At 34.6% G+C, this 19,089-nt stretch overlaps 1 protein-coding gene across 8 annotated transcripts in view; it reads left to right on the top strand.

Moving 5' to 3' along the window:
• Positions 1–19,089, top strand: part of PHF14 (PHD finger protein 14) — a 172,125-nt gene that overhangs the window by 117,390 nt on the left and 35,646 nt on the right. The gene's annotated exons all lie outside the window — the stretch shown is intronic.

Raw genomic sequence — 19,089 nt, 5'->3', positions numbered from 1 at the left:
AAAAGAATAGAGCATTCTAAAAGTCTTCAAAATTTTACAGGCTTTTCTGTTACTTTCTTGGTATTTGGCAGAATTTTTCAGCTAGCAAGAAAGTGACTCAGTATTTGGATATGCAGGGTCACAGGCTATGCAGAGGCACAGGCTGTCATAAGGTACCTGTTAGCAGACTTGGCTATTTGCTCTTTCATGATATGGCTTTTAAGAATGGAAGATACAAAAAGTCCAGACAGAAGTATAATTTTTTGACTTTTTTTGACTTGCTAGTGTCCCTGAGCAACTGGAACAACATGGTACTGAGTTTCACCTGGGGATTAATCAGTTTGTTCTTTTGTAAGGAGATGTGGAGATAGACATCGGAAATTAGCTGTCCACTGCAGTTTGAACATCAAACAATCTTTCTTCAGTACCACTTACATACAATGGATGGTCCAAGAGTGAATTAAAATTGTTATTTAATTTCTTTCACTTGTTTCAACTAAAAGAGCTTCTTTATAACATTAGTAAAAATCTTCCATCTCAGCTTTTTCTGCATAAACAGAATCAAAGATAGTTTTTGCAATTTCTAATTTTTTTTTCCAGGAAGCTGGCACACTACATACTAGATAAATTTTTTTCAAATACTTTAGCATGTAAATTAAGTATGGTTGACTCATTTACTGCAGGGAATATGTTAGTTTTAAGGTGCCTGTTGAAAAACACAAGGTTTTGAGAAGTAAATCAAGTTTATCGGTTAGAATCATGATATGTACTGTATTATGCTAGGAATTAATACAAAATTAAGAGAAGTTTGTTATTGTTTCTAATTTTAATTCATAGAGAATTTTTAATGAGTATATCTAAAGTCCTTATTGCACTTAGAAATAAAGGCAATTTGATCTGTATTTGAGTGAGAATGTGATGAATCTGATGGATACTGAAAAACTGTCTTATGGGGACTCCTTGTGGTTTTCTTTAGTCACTTTGATATAGCTTTTTCACAAAGCTATGCAAAGAAAATTCTCTGAAAAAGCTGTATTGCTGTCCATGTTTCAAAAAGATCTTTTTTATTTAGATTTTTTTAGTTTTATTTTATATTGTGTTACAAATTCAAGTAAGATAGTCTTAGTTAACTAAACTACTTGCAAGCCATCCTTAACGTGAATATATTTCTAAAAAGCTTAGAGCTTTGTTTATATATTTAATCATTTTCAATCTCAATTTTCTATATGGCTTTCTAATTGAATGTTATGTACCCACTACTTTGCTCAGATTTTCACAGGCAGAAAGAGCTCTGATACGATAAGGCTTTTTCTGTGCCCCCCCAGGCTAGAAGGAGTAGTCTTTCCAATGGGTCTGTAGAGCTGGGAGGAGGAGAACTGTACAGAAAATGTCATTGTTTGCTGCAGTCTAACTGATCTATGGGTGAATTGCAAGCCTGAGCTACCAGCATTTTCCATCTCTCCGTCACACACTAAATCCAATTTTTGTTGTGTAGTTTTCATTTCTTCAACTTTGTTCGTCTGCTTTGATCCAATTTAGATCACCATTTTAGTGTAGATTTTAAAATTCCCCAACCATATCTTCTGTAGCTGTGTTGAACCTTGAAAAAAATTGATAAGTAAATTACGCTGTTTCAATGGAGAGAGAGATTACAATGCATACATAGCATACTATGGTATATTCAATGAGTTTTATTTCTAATTATGTTTTTCAATTTTAGGAGTTCAGGAAAAGTTGCTTATTGCTGACTTAACAAATAATGTGATTTTCTTTCAGATTTTACTAAACACCTGCAGGTATCAGCAGTACAAAGGATGTAATGCAGCAGTAATAAACATATGCTTTAAATTGTTACCTATCATAAGCACTGGAGATGCTTCTTCCTTTTGGCTCATACTAATCACAGGACTCTCCAGCAACTTAGTTTTTCCACCAGTGTAACATATTCCCATATTACCCTGCCTGTCAGATAATAGACAGACTGACTTTGCTGTAGGGCATGAGGGCAACAGTTTCTCTGCTGTTGCCCTCATGCCCTACTAGCCGTCACATTTATGGAATGGGTGATGCTCACTACTAAGGTCTGACAAGCTTTCTCATCTCAAAAACACTGTAGATTTTGTTATATCACATGAAAGCTGAAGTAAACCTATAAGGTAGCCATTTCGTTAACATTATCTACCTACCCTGCAAAAGGAATATTCTGCACTTTCAGTATTGCCAAACCTTACCGCTCTAAATCAGAAATTTCCTGATAACTTGACATAACAATACTCAGAAGATTTGTTATATAGAACCTTATTTTAATTGAATTTAATAAAAATAAAATACAGACCAAATCATTCAATATCATGATGTGGTAATATTCAGTAGGAATAAATGTGATCTGTCCATCTATTCATTTTCTGCTATAAAGATCCTCCTGTAAATATTAGATGTGGCTATTCAGGGTTCTTTTCTATTGCCTTCCTTTTAAAAAGTACTGTGTAAAGTACTTCCTCCAATTTTAAAATTTTGCAAAGAACCAAGGCAGCAAAAAGTTTAAACATATATCATATTAGCTATAATCACTGTGCTGGTTAGGTTTCTATCTGTTCATCTTTGTGTACAATCTATTTTGCAAAAATCTGCAGTGTGTACATGTCAGGTCATTATTTGATTACTGCAAGATCAGCTGCTTTGCCTGTAGACTTCTGTTTAGTTCGCTTTTATTTCATCTTTTTACAATATTGCACTTTTTCAGTGGATATAAATTGTCATGTGTATATGCATAGAATTCTCATCTAAACCCCTCCAGAAATAATTTCTGGAACTGCAAATCCATGAGACACCAGCCCTGGCAAATAATATTTTTTATACACCTTTTGTGGTGGAAAGCAATCATGGAGTTTTTCTTATGTCCTGTTAGCCAAGTAGAGTCATTTGTTTGAGCATATCCTGCTTTTACACAGTGAATAAGCAAATGTAATTGGACACTATATTAAAATATTGAAGATAATGTTGGAAATGATCTTTGAGAAATAAGGAGAATCATTAAAATACCTAATAATTTATTTCAAATCTCTTAATTTGGTTGGAAAAAAGAAAAAAAATAGAGGAGTTGAATTTCATTCCTTTTGTATGTGGAATTTTATTCTAGTAAAATATAAAGAAGGCGGTTAACAAGGCCTATGAGGAGTATAGAAGTTTCTGCTTTACTAATGAATCATACAAGTGTCAATCTCATCATGATTTGTACTGTTTCATTTTTCTGTTATTTCTTTTCCTAAAATTCAAGAAACATCTTTATCACATATTTTCACACAACCATGTTAAATAAAAGAAACAGCAGGAGCAAAAATCCTGATGTCAAGGTCTCAAAATTTAGGAAATACCAGAATCAAGGTGGTGTGCACAACTTTAAGCTCTGTTATGGATATGCGTGAATGTACAGCCTTAACTTGTTGCTGTTTTTTCTTTTTTTTTTCTATAGGACCTCTGATTTATCTGGTTTAGCTGTTAGGGGTTTCTGAAATGGATTGTTTTGGGTTGAATATTGGAAGAAAATACTGTCTTTAGGTTTTGAAAACAAAAGTAATGATTTCAGACACAGAAAAAGAGGAAGATTGGCCTTATGCTTAAAGCAGTTGAGTTGTGATTGGAAAAATGAATTTTACCCACACCTCCTGTGAATGCTGGACAAATTAAAATTTCAAAGGGTTATTAACTTTTTCTCCTTGTTTGCTGCTGCCCAGCTTGCGTGCCTTGGCCTAAAGTGCAAAAATGCTGAATTCTTAGAGCTGCAGCTGGTTGTACTGTAAACTATACTTTGAAAGCATTAAGTGTTGTATGATGCTTAACCTGCTCCAGAAAATGCAGTCTGGACTATCACAAATTGAGTACCAAATTTAATACAAATAGAAATTTTAAATCTTAATCCCCTTGTGGTTAGGCTTCCTCCATATATATTGAGTGCACTCTGTTGTATCAGGGCATCTTCTTTGGAGGATGCACCAAACAAGTACATGTACTGCCACCATGGCAGACAACATTGCAACTCAAAAAATGAGAAAAGGATACTACTGAAAAATCTGCTTGCTGATACAAGCAGAAAATAATATAATAGAAAAAAGTTCAATTTTTATGCAACATTTTTCAGGCTTAAGTTAGGAGAATTTCAGAGTGGTTTACCAAATAACAAATTGCGTAGTGCAACAAATTGCATAATGCAGTGACCGCATTTGCAAAGGTAAAATCTGTTTTCAGTTTTAGTAAGTGTACATATTATGACCTACTTTCTGATATGGTGAGTAAGGACAATAGAATTAAAGGKTTTTTTGATTATAAAATTTAAAGTTGTTTGAGTAGAGTTGAAAAATGCTACATAAATCAGATTTGGAGTTGGTTTTGTGGGTGTAATGTAGCGAAAGATTTTTTTTTTTATATAGCAACTGGAAAATATTTGATTGCTTTGAAATCACTGTTGTCTTTTTAGGTTTGTCAGAAGTAGTGAGACGTTGGCACTGGAGTGATTTCCTTTAGATTGAACAAGAGAAAATTATCCAGATCTGTAAAGCTGTGTGAGAATTTAGCAGAAGTCCTTGTACCACTTAGGCCCTGTTTTGAGAACTTAATAATGCCAAACCTTGAAATAGGAATGAATTTTACTATCAATATAGTCCAAAAAAGGGTGAAATTTCAGTGTACTGTAGATTTTATCACTTGACTGAAATATTGGCAACTGTATTTTCATATTTGCTCCCCAGGTACCATATCTATAAAAATGAGTTGGCACAGTCTCTGTTTTTTTCTGGCAAGCGAGTATAATAAATCTATGTAATGAATAATTTATGCCATAAAATGTTCCAAAAATAATCAGCCTTGAAATTAACTTAAGATGGGACTTGATTTACAAATAGAAGATAAATTCAGCATAAAGTTTGTTGGTGTTAAATCCCCAAATTAATCCAAATAATACACTCAGTTGTCAGAAGAAGTTTCCCATAGTATAACTAGGAACTTTAGATTTAATGAAAAAAGGTTAAGAACTGTAAAGTACTTCTAGAGGGATGTTTATTTTAAATATTTTAATTCTTTTCCACATCAAAATCAATTCTACCAATTCCAAATACCCCATGTTATTGAATGCCAGATCCTCATCATGAACTTCTAGTGCTTGTACTTCTTATTAGGTGCAGTTTAACTGTATCAAAAAAAGCATAGTCAAAAATGGGCAATGCGGCATTCTCTTTCCTATAAACTTATCTGGAAAAGTCTTCTGACTGGTTATGTAGGGTGATAGTAGATCTAATAACAGCCAGCAGTTTAAATAAATTGAAATACAGGAATCTTATTCCTCTGCTTAATAGTGAACAGTTGTTTCAAATGCAAAGACAGGTTTCTAATTCTGAAGCATAACAAAATGGGATAGATGATGATTGTTTAAAAAAAAAAAAAAGGTCTGGTTAGCAGTGCAAAATAAAATATATAATTTGTACTTTTATTAAACTTTGTCAAAAAACATCAGTAATCACAAATCTGTTTTCACAGAGCCTGTTTTCACAATGGTCTTTTGTGGGCATGTACTTAGACAACTGTTAAGATTTACACTATATATAGCAGTTCTAAACAGATATTTTTGCCAATAATGCCCCAACTACTTGCCCCAGTTACTTGGATCAAAATTTGTTTGGTTTCCAGTATTCGTTTTCTTTTGCCCCATAATGTTTTACATCCAGAAGGAGACTGAAGAAATCCCTTGCTACTTAACATCATTTATTCTTTTTACACAAACACACAAACAATGTGACATTTTTTTCAAAGTCGAAACTTTGCACACTCTTACAAGTTCTTTTTCTTGATAGACAGCAGCAGTACCATTTCATGCCTTCCATAACACTGTATATTTTCTGACAAAAGCAGAGTGAAAAAGTGTTTCAAATACTACTGAAGAGAGTTTTACCTGCTGAAAATAGTCATTCATTTTGGTGTCATTTTACACACAACTTATAGTACTTTTAAAATGAAGCAAATTATTTTTTCAAGAGGCTCTCACGAATCAGATTATTACTGAGGTGTTCCTGCTTTTCATAAATTGCCTTGACAGTTTTGCTTTATTGCAACTAAAAATATGCTACTGAAGTAAAAATAAACAAGGGTGACTGAAACTAGAAACAAGCTTGGTCATTAATTTTCGCTTAGGTTAAAATACTCATCCATGCCTAATTTTCTATGGAACATTTACATGACATCTAAGAGGTACCTGGTTTGTAACGTACCAGACTTGAAAATTTTAAATCACAAATACAAAGTAGTGATTATGCATTTTTAATGCATCTAATCCAAATATACACAGTCTACTCTTTAAATATCTAACCCTCTAGTGTAGATGTAGTTTAGTTTAGATAGAATAACTCTGCTGCCTTCCCCTTAAGGTAGTGATTAAGGAAGCAAAATCTCTTCACCGGGCAGCTGTTAGAAGCACCAGTGCTACTCCTTACCTTCCTTAGGAGATGCTTCTAACAAAATCTGCTTACAGTTATGGTTTATCTGTGAAATAGCTCTTCTGTTGAATTACAATGTACACCTCCTAAGCCATGACAAAATGAATTTACAGCCTAAGTTGCCCACTGCTGTACTGCTGAGTGGCAAGAAATATCTGCTGGGACATAGCTGCAATTGGGAAGAAATCCAACAGGCAGCTAGCGTCATGTCTGAAGTAAAGCCACTAAACCTCGTTTTATGCTAACACAGCATGAGAGAATAAAAAATGAGAGCACTTTCTCAGTACTGAGCAGCACCCCAGGACACGAAGAAGATTTTATAACTCCTCTTTGGTATGCAGGAATGAACAGCATCTGCTTCACACGTATGGGAGAGGATTAAGCCAAAAGCAGGGTCTGGGAAAGACAGGAGAAATGCTTACTCCTTAAAGGACCTAGAGGCCTTCTCTTTCTTGCTTTTGAAAATCAAACTTCTAGTTATTTACAGCTGTAGAGTAGTATTGTGACAGAGAATTTTAAAATTTGAAGGTGCTGTATAGGAATATAAAAGACATGGAAGTAGTAAACTTAAAACAGGTTTTCTCATTAAAGTCACAGAATGAAATTTTAAGTGTATGAAAATAGCAGTGTATGAAAGTTACCAAATGTAGCTGCACAAACATTATAGGTTATACCACTAAAATACATTCAGATGTACTTTATCAATCCAGTTGTCTTCTTATTTGTAGATTTCCTAAAATAATGAGCTTTTAAACTGAGTATTGATACTTAAAGGCTTCATGCTGACAATGGAGTAATAAACAAATTTTCCGATAAATTGTAATTGACCATTACCACTTTCTATTAACAATCCTGATTGCAAATATTGAGTTTTATTTACTTAATTAGTAGAACATATTGATTCCTGAAGTGTCTGAAGAACACGTGAATGCAAAGTTTGTGAATATTTTAGCTTTCTGAGCCTTGATTAACTTTTTGGTTTAGATCATATAAGCTGCCAGAAAGGCAGTATTAAAAAACAGGTACAGCATGCTTAATGTTTTCTGAGTTGAATATTCATATGGAATTGACGATTCTGAACAGAAAGCATGAGAGATGAGTACTTTGGAATTACATAAAACAAAGGGAACCCTGTGAAATGCAACGGAGTATATATCTGTATTCTAGTGGCATCCCAATCCAATTACGTATGTTTTATGTAGGACCAGAGAATCAGTAATTAAAGAAAAATTGTATATCATAATTCTTCACAGCTAGTCCAGCTTTATTACTCTGCAAATTATGTTAGCACATAATCATATTCCCTGTGAGAAAGAAAGAATTAGATCCTAAGTTATTAGTCTCTGGATAGGGTCTGAACACAGTGTCATAGCTGCCTAACTAACCGCTCATGTTTACTCTCAAGGTTGATTTTATATTATAGTTTTTCAAAGAAATGCAACCAAACACTTCACTTTAAGTAATGTGTCACTCATCAATGTAAATTACTAGTGCTGCCAGGGAAAAATCTAATCAGACTGAACCAGGGGAGAGAAAGGAAAGGGGAAAAGAAAACAAAAAAGTGAAGTTTTATAAGGTGCTAAGCAAGTTATGATTTTTAGCGGACTGAAGATTTGCTTTTCATAGTGGTGTTAGATAGTGGTTGTGAGGTTTCGTCTCCATTCTCAAATAGAGATTCTCTTAGTGCCAGCCACATTTAATCACATTTTGCAAAAGACAGCTAGGCATTGCTGATTTGTGCTGTGTCAGCCGCTTTCGGTGCAAAGGAGGAGAGTGTCTCATCACTCGAATTTTAGCATTCTTTAGCAGAAGAGTTCCCCTCATCTTAAAATTGGCTCAGCAAATAGCTTGTGTGGGAATATAACTGTAACTGCATTATAATTAGCTCTACCAAGAAAGTGCACAAATACTATGTGGAATTTTAAGGTGCTTTTGAAAAGATTTTCTCAAAACCTTTAAAATGTATATTGTTAAATTCTGGCAGCAATTAAGTTTATCTCAGATTTTTCAGTAAATGTGTCTTTGGTAACAGTTGGAAATTATTATATGGTTCAGTGGTTTGAAACACCTTTGAGCATGTTTGGAAAGTCTCAAGTATATTTCAGCTGCTTTGGAAGGTTCAGAGCATCAAATAACTAAATGTTTTCATATTTGGAAAGCCTTGAAATCTGTAGATATCAAGATTTTCTTATAGTTACTAATCTCATGAAGACTGAAGGGCAGGAGGTACCCTTTCAGATGTGGTTTAAATAGACAAAAGCAGTGTCAAAAAGAAAATAGCAAGATAACTCAGTATTTCTGGAAGGTAAACGAGTGTGCTTAGAGCTAGTTAATCATATTACGTGTTTATTTTTGGATGTAATTATTTTGGACATTATTATTGTGGATGTAATGAATATTAAATATGTAACCAGTCATGTGCAATAAATAAGGATACATTTCAAACACTAATATTTGCAAGTATTTTAGAAAAGAAAGCATAGCGGGTAACAACAACTTTGCACAAATGGAAAGCAAGGTAAACTAGCAGTTCAGTAAAAATTCATGGTTTTAATGAAAAATGTTCAATTCAGTACTTAATGCATACAAAGAAATTGTAATCAACATGTATTTTTACAACTGCTTTAATAAATTTGGGGGGGGGGGAATATTGTGCATTAAATAAATGTACAATTTGCCCTGCTGCTCCCTACTAGCAGATAATATCTCCATTGCTTGTTCAGGATGAAAGTATTGCAGAAGGCAGAGCAATTTCAGAACAAAATTATATTCTAATTTTTTTTTTATATTGTCAGTGGTAAGGAACTTTGTGAAGGTTATTATAAAGTGTCTGTGTTCTTATAAGGATAGCTTCAAGAGTCTTCAGTATCACCCACATTAAAGGCAAATTGTGAGAAAATGCAAGAAGTTTGAGATTTGGGAAATGTGATTTATTAATCTGTCATTAACTCTCTCACTGGAATGACCTAGAAACTTACTGTTGTTTATGCATTTTCTGGGTAGAGCATAGACAGTGACTGTGAAGTGTTCCTTGACATAAAATACTAAAGTATTCAGAAGACAATCTGTACCCTTCCTCAGGTACCCTAGCTACTATGCAATGAATCATTTTATCCAGTGATTCATTCTTCCATGCAAAGGGAGCTACTTCAGCAAAAGACTAGCCAGATGGTTTAAGCAATCTCTTGGGAAATATGATTTTGAACCCTCTTAAGAGGAAAAGGGCAGTGAACCAGGATCTCCCTGTGATGGTTGAATGTTTTGACCAATGAATTTGGGGCAACAATCAAACCAGTGTCTTAAAGGTACGGCATTACCTCTCCCTCTCTCTTCTTTCTCGTGTGTGCACTCTGTCTCTCTCCTTTTTTTTAATTTGAAAACAAAAAAAAAAAAAAAGGAGGGGGGCACTAGTTCAATGTAGTGAATCTGAGGAGGAGTAAAGGAACTCATGATAATCTAGAGTAACATTAATGAATTCTGAATAAAGATGGTATTTAAAATATGCTGTTATTCTGAACATTTCTGAATTTTGGTATGCTCATTTTCATGGATCTTTAGGCTTGTTGGACTCAAGTATTTTCAAACCAAGAGTACATGTCTTTATTTCTTGAAAAACCCTACTCTGTTGTTAAATCGGTCTTCCTTGTTAGTTATTTCCGATGGTTGGTTATTATTTGGAAAACATGAATCTTCCTTGTCAGCTTCCCAGCTAACTGATGTTAGTAGTTTGCAATTTTGTGTAGTTGGGTATGCTGTACTCTTCAACACGCAGCATTATCTACACATTGGGAGTGAACTTCAGTCTTGGAGTACCACCTTCAGGGATAGATTTGACTTGAAACATGGTAGTTCTGCTTGTTGCAAGAGAAGCCTTACCAGTAACTATGCAATATTGTTCCATTTCAAAACATGCTACCTACTCTCTTGCACAACGCTAACTATTCAGGTGCTTATGGTTGGAGTAGGAGGATAAATACTTTTAAATTATGTAGGTACTTTTTATGGAGATGTGAATAAACAGCATCAAAAGAAGACTGTTTTAGCCTGAAGTGCTGTTAAAACATTCTTGAGTTTGCTGTATCAAAGGGATATTTGTGTTCTTGTTTCATTGACTACAAAAGTTATTTCAGCCCTATTTTGATATGAGAGAGTTTGTGGAGAGTTTTTTTATATCAGTAGCATCTGAAGGTATAAGGTTTAAAAATTAATACACAGATACATACTGTTAGGATCTTAAATTCTGTAATTTGTATATTTTAGCACTAAGCACTGTATATATACATTTTTAAATGAAAGAAACAGGTCACAGAGTCTACAATGTTATTTAAGTAATTGTATTCAAGAGTAAGGGGTTTGGGATGTCTTTTACACATATGAGAACCATAAAAAGGACTTTTATCTGGTAATCTAAAAATAACCAAGGAAAATATTCATGCCTCCTAAAACAAAGGAGTAAGTTCAGCCATTTCCAGTGAATTGAGCTTCATCATTCCATATATCATTTTCAGTGTTTTTAATTAGTGGAGAATGAGGAATTTCCAGGGCTTTTTGAGGAGGTTTTAAAATAGCAGCACTAGTTTTGACCTTTCAGTTCCTGTAAGCTCAACAAAAGATGGCTGATTAATGTCATATCTTAAATTGTGTCAACTGGGCTGTTCATTACCTTTTTAATAAACAGCCCATTTTCAATGTAGCTCAACTTGATAGAATAAAATATCCTTTTGTTTTAGGTGGCTATTTTGTATTAATAAGAGTATCTCTATTAGCAATTTAAAGTTACATAGGTTTCTTTAATTACTGTATTGAAACATTCTACTAACCAGTGTGAAAGAGTAAATCAGGGGCTTCCATGAAATAGGGTTCCCAACTTACTTGTTTGAAGCCCAATAAAGGATATCTGAAACATTTTTTATTTGGCACAGTCAGATTTTACGCAGAAGTCCAAAAAGCAGAATATAAGAAATAAGAAGCTTTTACTTATATAGATTAATTTCTTCATATCTATATTTTTATAATCTTGAATTAATGTTTTCTTGTTCTGCCATATCAGTTGAAATTAAAAGATTTTAAGAAAAAAGAGAGGGAGGTTGAGGAAAAAATAATGGGACTGCAGAAAGGGTCTTAGCAGGACTTAGAAGGACATGGAAGGAAATGCGGATGCACAGACATTCATAAGTGAGAAAATTCCACTTGGAGAAGTACACAGTATCCCTCATAGGAGAGAGTAGGGTGAGGAATAATACAGGGCCCTGGCAAAGTAAAAAGAGGGATGTGGAGGGCGCACAGAGCCCTTCCATCAGAGCAGGATAGAGTGCTTATAGAAAATCTCTGCAGAACAGGCAGATAAGTGGGTGCCATATGAGGAAAGTTTAGGGAGCGATGAAACTTATGTAATAAACTCAGACTGCAGAAATGATATAGTGTGCAATCCCTTTCTTTATTTCATCTTGTTACTGGAAAAAAATGCTGTATGTGGGGAGAGTTGAAAACCAATCTTGATTTAGTAAGTAGCCTTTGACGGTTTTGTGATGCTTTTGGAGATCTCACATTTTAATATCACTCTGTTTTACATTATGTTGGGAGAATTTGGACTTCAAGGAGTTGAAAAGCAAGAATCAGTGCTGGCAAAGATGTAAGAAACTAAATAAATATTACTTAAAGGACATCTCAAAGTAAAACAAACAAACAAAAAAACCCACTATGAATATGCTGACCCTGTCTTCAGAATTAAGTTAGATGGGACARTTTAAAGCTTTGTTCCAACATCTGACAGACACATTCTGCATGCTGATGCATAACATCTGAAAATTGTGTGCTTGAAAGAAAGCCTTTTCTAAGCTACGTTCTATTTTTGGCAGAATAAAGCAGCTGTTTTTTGGAGCAGAGATCTTCTCAAGTGCTCAATCTTGTAGCACAAGTTAAGCATTAGTACTGTGAGCAAAGTTTTTGTATGTTTTCTCCTAGTCCATTGAAGTGACGTAAAGCAAACTGCTTGGCCATAAGTTCTGTGAATGTGCAGCTTGACCATGGGAGGTGGAAGTAAGTTTGCTGCGCTACATTACTGCTAAGTTAATAATGCTGTATTCCTAAATGCAGTCACTTTGGGCTTAGCAGTCCAAGACCTTGGAACTTTGGGGGCAATTTAAACATGAAATATAATAGCCTAGGAGAGTTTGCTTAGAAACGTGGAGAATTCAGTCCAAAGAGAGGTAGGAATAGTACAGTGACTAATGGAAATAAAGAAAATATGTGGGTTAGAAAGGGAAACTAATTCAGGTTCCAGAGTTTGGTGAATAATGATACCTTCAAATGGTACCTTGCTGTTTTCTGTTTCTATTTGCATATGATAAAGTTGGAAGAATGAACATGAAAAACATTATTTTGAGAGCACTCTAACTTTAAATATACGTAAACTAATTTTATTTTTTTTTTCCCCATTTGAAGAAGGCATCCAGAACTTCCTGGATGCCCTTGTTGTATGCCCCTGTTCCCTTTCATGCCTTGACCCTGTTTCCTTTCATGCTTTGTTCAAACACTTTTAATACATTATTAGCAATAGTAGCAGCCTTATTTTAAAACTGCATTCAAGGTGGACATTTAGCCTTTGACCCATGGAACCGTTGGTGGATTTCAAAGATGTAAGCTTGCTTTGTCAGTGCTGCATTTTGTAGGTTAGAGGGATAATACATTGAAACAGGTTGGTATTTATTGGAAACTTGCAATTTTATTAGGTCCTTTGTATTGTGCAGCGTATTTGAAGAAAAAAATTGTGTGAGGCTAAAGAGATGTAAACAAGTTTCTGTATTTGGAAAATAGAGAATTATAAAAGGATTTTCTTTTGCTTCTGTCTTTAAAGGAAGGCAGAAAGTTTAGATAACTTTAGGTTTGTTTATTACCTGAACCAAAACAGTTTTAGAGTCAAGTGAGAATGAGACCCTGTTACGTTAACAATGTGTAAATATAGAAGTTATTCTTCCCTTCTCCCGGGAGAGAAAAAATAGCTAAGAATGTACAAGAAGAGTGGACAACAGTATTACTCCTGTGGTTGACAGTGGAGGAGATTAGCACGTGTACATTACAGGTTATGTCTGTAACTTCATTTCTATGGTGGGGGGGGAGAAAGGAGACTGGCAGATGTTAATTAAAAGCAGTATGAGGAAAGCGTCAAAAGAAGAACAGGGGGAAGAAGGGAAATTTTACAGACCAAGTGCAGTGTGACTTAGACATTTAAAGCCCATATTCTTACCTTATAAACTAACACAGGGTGAAATCTTGGGAAAGACAAAGTGATTGCTAGTTCTCACAGGTGTAAGCAGATTGAGATAAACTCTGAATTCCTCCTAGAGATTTACCTTGGCTTCCTCTGAACCATGTATAAAACTACGGATATTTTGTTTTTACTAGATTTTACCATATTCTGGCTTAGATGTCAAAAATACTTTCAAAGTATGCACTGGGGCTATAAGAGCGAATAAAGAAGGGCAGGAACAGTCAGCTGCTAGGAAAGAGTTGTGGCCTTCTGGGCTACAGAGGGGCCCTTGGTTGACCCAATAAGGCTTTTCCTGTGTAGGAGCAAGATTGAGACTCAGTGAAACTAAAAGCGTTTCAGCACTTCAGCAAAAATGCCCTAATTTCTTCCCATAGTCCTTCAGCCTTAAGAAGCTGGCTTCATGTTTCACAGAGGGCTTTTTTTTTCCTTTTGTAACTCTAAAGAGGGACACATATTTCTACTTTGATACTGTTAAAAGTCTTTGTTAGTAACTTTGGCTTCCAATTCATTACTGCAGTCATATTTTCAGAGCCTGGTGTAAGAGATAAACCCTTTGCAAATGAAGACAGCATCCATTTTCCTTCTACCTCGGGCCACACAGAATTGATTGGGGTAATAAAATGACAGCACCGTGTAATATACTGACGGCTCTTTAATTTGAAAACTAGTTCCAGGCTGATTCAAAGCTTGTTTAAAGCTAATTTATGGCTTGTGTAATTTTCAACTGGACCAAGGTAAAGGATAATATATAAAAAGTGATGCAGAGTTAACATAATATATTCAAATTTGTTATGTTGAAATCATTTATAAAGGGTATTTGGTTTTGTGAGTTGGTTTGTTTGGATCTTTTTTTCATTTTTGTTCTGTTTTGTTTTAAAGTAGCAATGGCAGAAAAAATAGCTGATGTTTGGCTGGTATAAATATTGTAAGACAACATTTTTTCATCATCTTTATTCAAAAGTAACTTAGGCTTTCTGGCAAAGTATTATAAGCATACATTTATTTTATACATCAACTCTATTTTCTTCAAAATCAGAGGCTGTGTCGAGCTTCTGTTTGGTGTGAGTTAACATCTGTTGTAACTTTTACATAGATGGGGAAACARATACAGTATTTTGTTACCGTAATGTTTCCTAAAAATATTGCACTTAACAGTGATATTTGAGAATGTTATCATTTTCACTGTGAAACCAGTTATGATAAGGGTTGAAAAAGTTATACGTATTTAGTTTCAGTTTTATATTGTGTTTAAAACTTAGCATGCATGTATTTGTGCTTTGTGATTCTGTGTTTATATACTTCTAAACACACCATACATACATACATCACAAAAACCTATTTTTTAATTCTTAATATTAGTGATTGCGTACATTTTAAAAAATAATACATATCTTTGTATATGTATTGTTCTTGTATTTGAATAGTCTATTCTTTAAAAAATAACAAGTAAAAATAATCAAGTCCTCAAATAATCAGCATAGCATAACATAAAATGTAAATATTTTCCCCCCAAATCTGTCACTTTTATGTAGCTCATAAATAAAATCCACATCTCTTCTAGAAACTCATTATTTCTGCATGCCCTATTGATTTTTCAGTTTATTGTATTGGTGATACTTCTGTGCAGTAAAGGATAAAACTAAAAGAACAATGTTTACTTCTATTACAGTAGATGCAAATAGAAAATATACCAAATGGGATGAAGGGGAGAAAAGAATTGAATATTTTGAGGGAATTGCATCCACGCTTACATGGAGTGCAAAGACATCTCTTAGAAGATTTATCCAGAAGTCTGATACAATTGGATACACCTTTTGATTTCCCACCTCCTACCATTCGTTGTCAACTTTGAGTTCTGCTGACCTGAACTTAAAAAAAAAAAAAAAAAAAAACTGTATTGCAGGTCTAAGAACTTAACCAGCTATGCTTTTGTGTCCCCTGCCAAGAAGGGTCTAACTGGTGCCAAGACTCTAGGAAGCAATTCCCCTCCCAGGACTAGAATATCTGATTTGTTACATATTTGTGTCAACATGTGATTCAAATACTATTTTTTGCAGAATTGTGATTGATTCAAGTCAATGCAATTGTGATATCTTAAATTGTGTGAATATTTAGGTCATGTAAAAAGAGCCATGGCTGAAAACAGAACTGTCTTCCTTGCATGAGCATGACAGAATGTCTACATGTATTTCATATTTCCTCTTTTCTTCAAGGTTTTGTAAGTCCAAGAAGTGTCATGTTCTAGGGAGCTTTGATCAAAATCAGCATTTTACAGGAAAAATGTAATTACTGAGCATTCTGAATTTGTGTGTTTAAGTTGCACTTATATTTCCCTAAAGAATCACTATATTTTCAGGAGCCTGGAAATACCATCTATGTAATAGTGGTTTCTTCCCATAATTTATTAATTAATGTAATTAAATACTGTGGTTCATTAGAAAGCTATCTGTTGATCTATCTGTCTGTCTGCCTATTCAAAACGCAGATATGTGGCCTTCCATGTGTGGGTTAGAAAATATAATAATATTATAATGAAATAGGAAGGACTTAAGCACCGGAAAAGATAAGTATCAAATAATTCATTGTGTAGCTTACATATGTAGTACATACACATACAGTGGTATGTGTACATATTACATGAACAGTCATGTCCTTTGTTGTTACAGGTGAGGCCTACAGGCCAATGAGTGCCATTGACGTGTTTGTCATGATACAAGGCCTTGTAGAGAGAAAGCAGAGATATCTTTGCAAAGTCAATCTGGTATATTATGATATAAATAATAATTAGGGAAGCCAAGAAAGTAATTTTAATACTGTTTGTTTTAAAGTACCTTTTTCCATTTAACTTTTCTTCAGTAAAAGCATTGTTTTAGATCAATAGTATAGATTTTATGCCTTTCCTCTACAAAAATAAATATTGTTGGGGGGGGGGGGTCGGTTTATTTTATTTGCCTGAATATCAATTGAGGTACTAGAATTGTTGCTAGAACTATTGCTCATTTGATCATGTACTCATTAAACACTGAGAATAAGCTATACGAAAACTTTCACTTGCACCTTACAGCATTTTTATCATTGTACCTTACATGGATGGATCATATTCCACTTATTGAATGTATTCAGATCTGAAAGCTGTACTTCACATGTTGCTTATCTGGTTCAGAATGACACTGATTGAGTCTCATACATATGTTCGGTTCCTATACAATTTTCCTAAGAAGTGACAGCAGTGTGAGAAGAGATAATAAATCCATGTAATTGTCATGAGAGGATTATTTTCTCACATCTCTTTCTGAATAATAAGGTATATTTCCATCTATCTCCTTAAAAATGGAAGCCTTACATTAGCCAGCTGGTCCTTAAGAGAACTACTGAGAAGGATGGCCAAGCTGCTTTGGAAGAAGATATTCTAGACCTGATGGGGGAAGAGGATCAGTGAAGTGCTGGTGCTGTTGAGACAAAGATAGGAATATATGTTTACCAAATAACAGTTTTTCAGACCATTTTTGAAGACCATTATTTATTACTTTCAAAAAATACAAATTAAAAATAAAAATGTTGCCATCATTATCTGGCCGCAAGTAATAGCAGTGTAATAAAAATGTTCTTAGGCATGAAAGAGAAGTAGAATTCAAGGCGAGAAATCACCTGAACCAAAGAATCTAGACAAGTGCATCATTTTTCCCTAACAGAAATGGCTGTTACTTTTATTTTTGAAAGTAGCATGGAAGAGCTCCTGGAAACATACTGTGATGATGAATTGCRTGCTGATGATTTAACTTTCTAGTCCTCAAGGAGAAAACAAAATGATGCTGCTCAGTACTCTGTAGAGTCAGCTCTTGGCTAACTGGGCCAACACCAAGAGATAGTCTAGTCGGCATGGTTAACCAGGACGCCCACTGAGGAGGCCTTTGGAGAAGGGCGTGCTATCTGCATCAAGCCAGCTCTGCTAGGGCACAGTTAGGATGAACAGGATGCAGTGTTTACTGGAGGGGCTTCCAGAGCATGGGGCTTTTGTATGATCAGCACTGAAGAATCAGATTTCTATTAGCAGAATGCTAGAAATGTTTCTCCTGTAGTTCACCATGTTCAGCCACCATGTTGATATTCTTTTGCGCATTTGAGTTAAGGCAAAAGAATCGTGATTTATTATTCCTGTCATAGAATTACTTGAGATGGTAGCTCTACCAAGGTATCTCATTTTGCCGTCTCTTCTACAGATCCAGTGCTTATGCACGTAACCGCATCAGTGAAATGGCAGTTTAGACTTGGTTGTTAACTCAAAACTGACTTTTTATAAAAAGTCTTCCTGATACTGAATCTTAAACTTAAGATGGTAGGCTACAGAACAGGCTGGAATATTTTGTTTCTAAGCTGTAAGGAGGAGGTGCAACAAGAAAGGCATAAAGAGCTTTATTTGGAATAAACTCAGAGGCTTTTTTTACAGGGGTTCAACAGATAAGTTAGGTGAAATAGAGATGACAGAGTATGCCCACTCCAGGCCCAAAGAGATTTTTCCTGCTTTCTAACCTCCAAGAACAGTAATAATTCTTTTATAGCATTTGGTCTTCTCTGCGATTCTTAGTGCAGTTTGGTAATGAATGTTGGGCCATAGTGTTCAGCCTTTGCCCTTCAAATATTCAAAACATATGCATTGGGCTAAGCTGCAAATGCTGAATGTTATCAGCAAGAAATTTGAATTTATTTTTTAGAGATCGTTATGTTCAAAAACATAATAATGAGCTTTGCAGCTTGCAGTTTCCAAAAGTGTAATCTTGATTCCTTGCAATTAATGACTCTAGAGAGAAAGAAAGTGATATATCAAAAGCACATATTCTGCTTGCTAAGCAATGACATCTAAAATATCTTCCATAATGATCACTACAACAAGCACAGTAGAGATAGTACCAATGAATAGATATTTTTCTCTGTAGTAAAATATCTCAATCTGTGCAGTTATCAAAACCACGATATGAAGCAGTGGAGGTATTAAAGTGTTTTTTATTTTGACTGATCTGTTCAAGTCATGTTGCATTGGAAAGTCAATGTAAAAGTAATTTAGAAAATAAAATGTAAACTACTAAAGCATTTGTATTTTACTTATTTTATTGTAGTGTAAAAGTTGCTAATAGAGAGCCAACTCAGTATACCAAGTTTGCTAACTTTAGCAGTTTTCTGTGCTATATCAGTTTATGGTGATCCACAAAATACATTTATGTTGAGCTGTTCTGGCATGATCCCAGCTGTTTGCAGAATCTTCCATCTTGAAGAAGATGGAATTTTTTCCCTGCCTTACAGTTCGAGAGCAGGGGAAGGTGTGGGCAAAACAAGCATGCTTATTCAGAACTTTACAATTTT

This window comes from Apteryx rowi, unplaced genomic scaffold (genome assembly GCF_003343035.1).
Source record: "Apteryx rowi isolate R43461 unplaced genomic scaffold, aptRow1 scaffold_465, whole genome shotgun sequence".
Lineage (NCBI taxonomy): Eukaryota > Metazoa > Chordata > Aves > Apterygiformes > Apterygidae > Apteryx > Apteryx rowi.
Note: the sequence above shows the minus strand (reverse complement) of the source record. Positions and strands in the feature narration are given on the sequence as shown.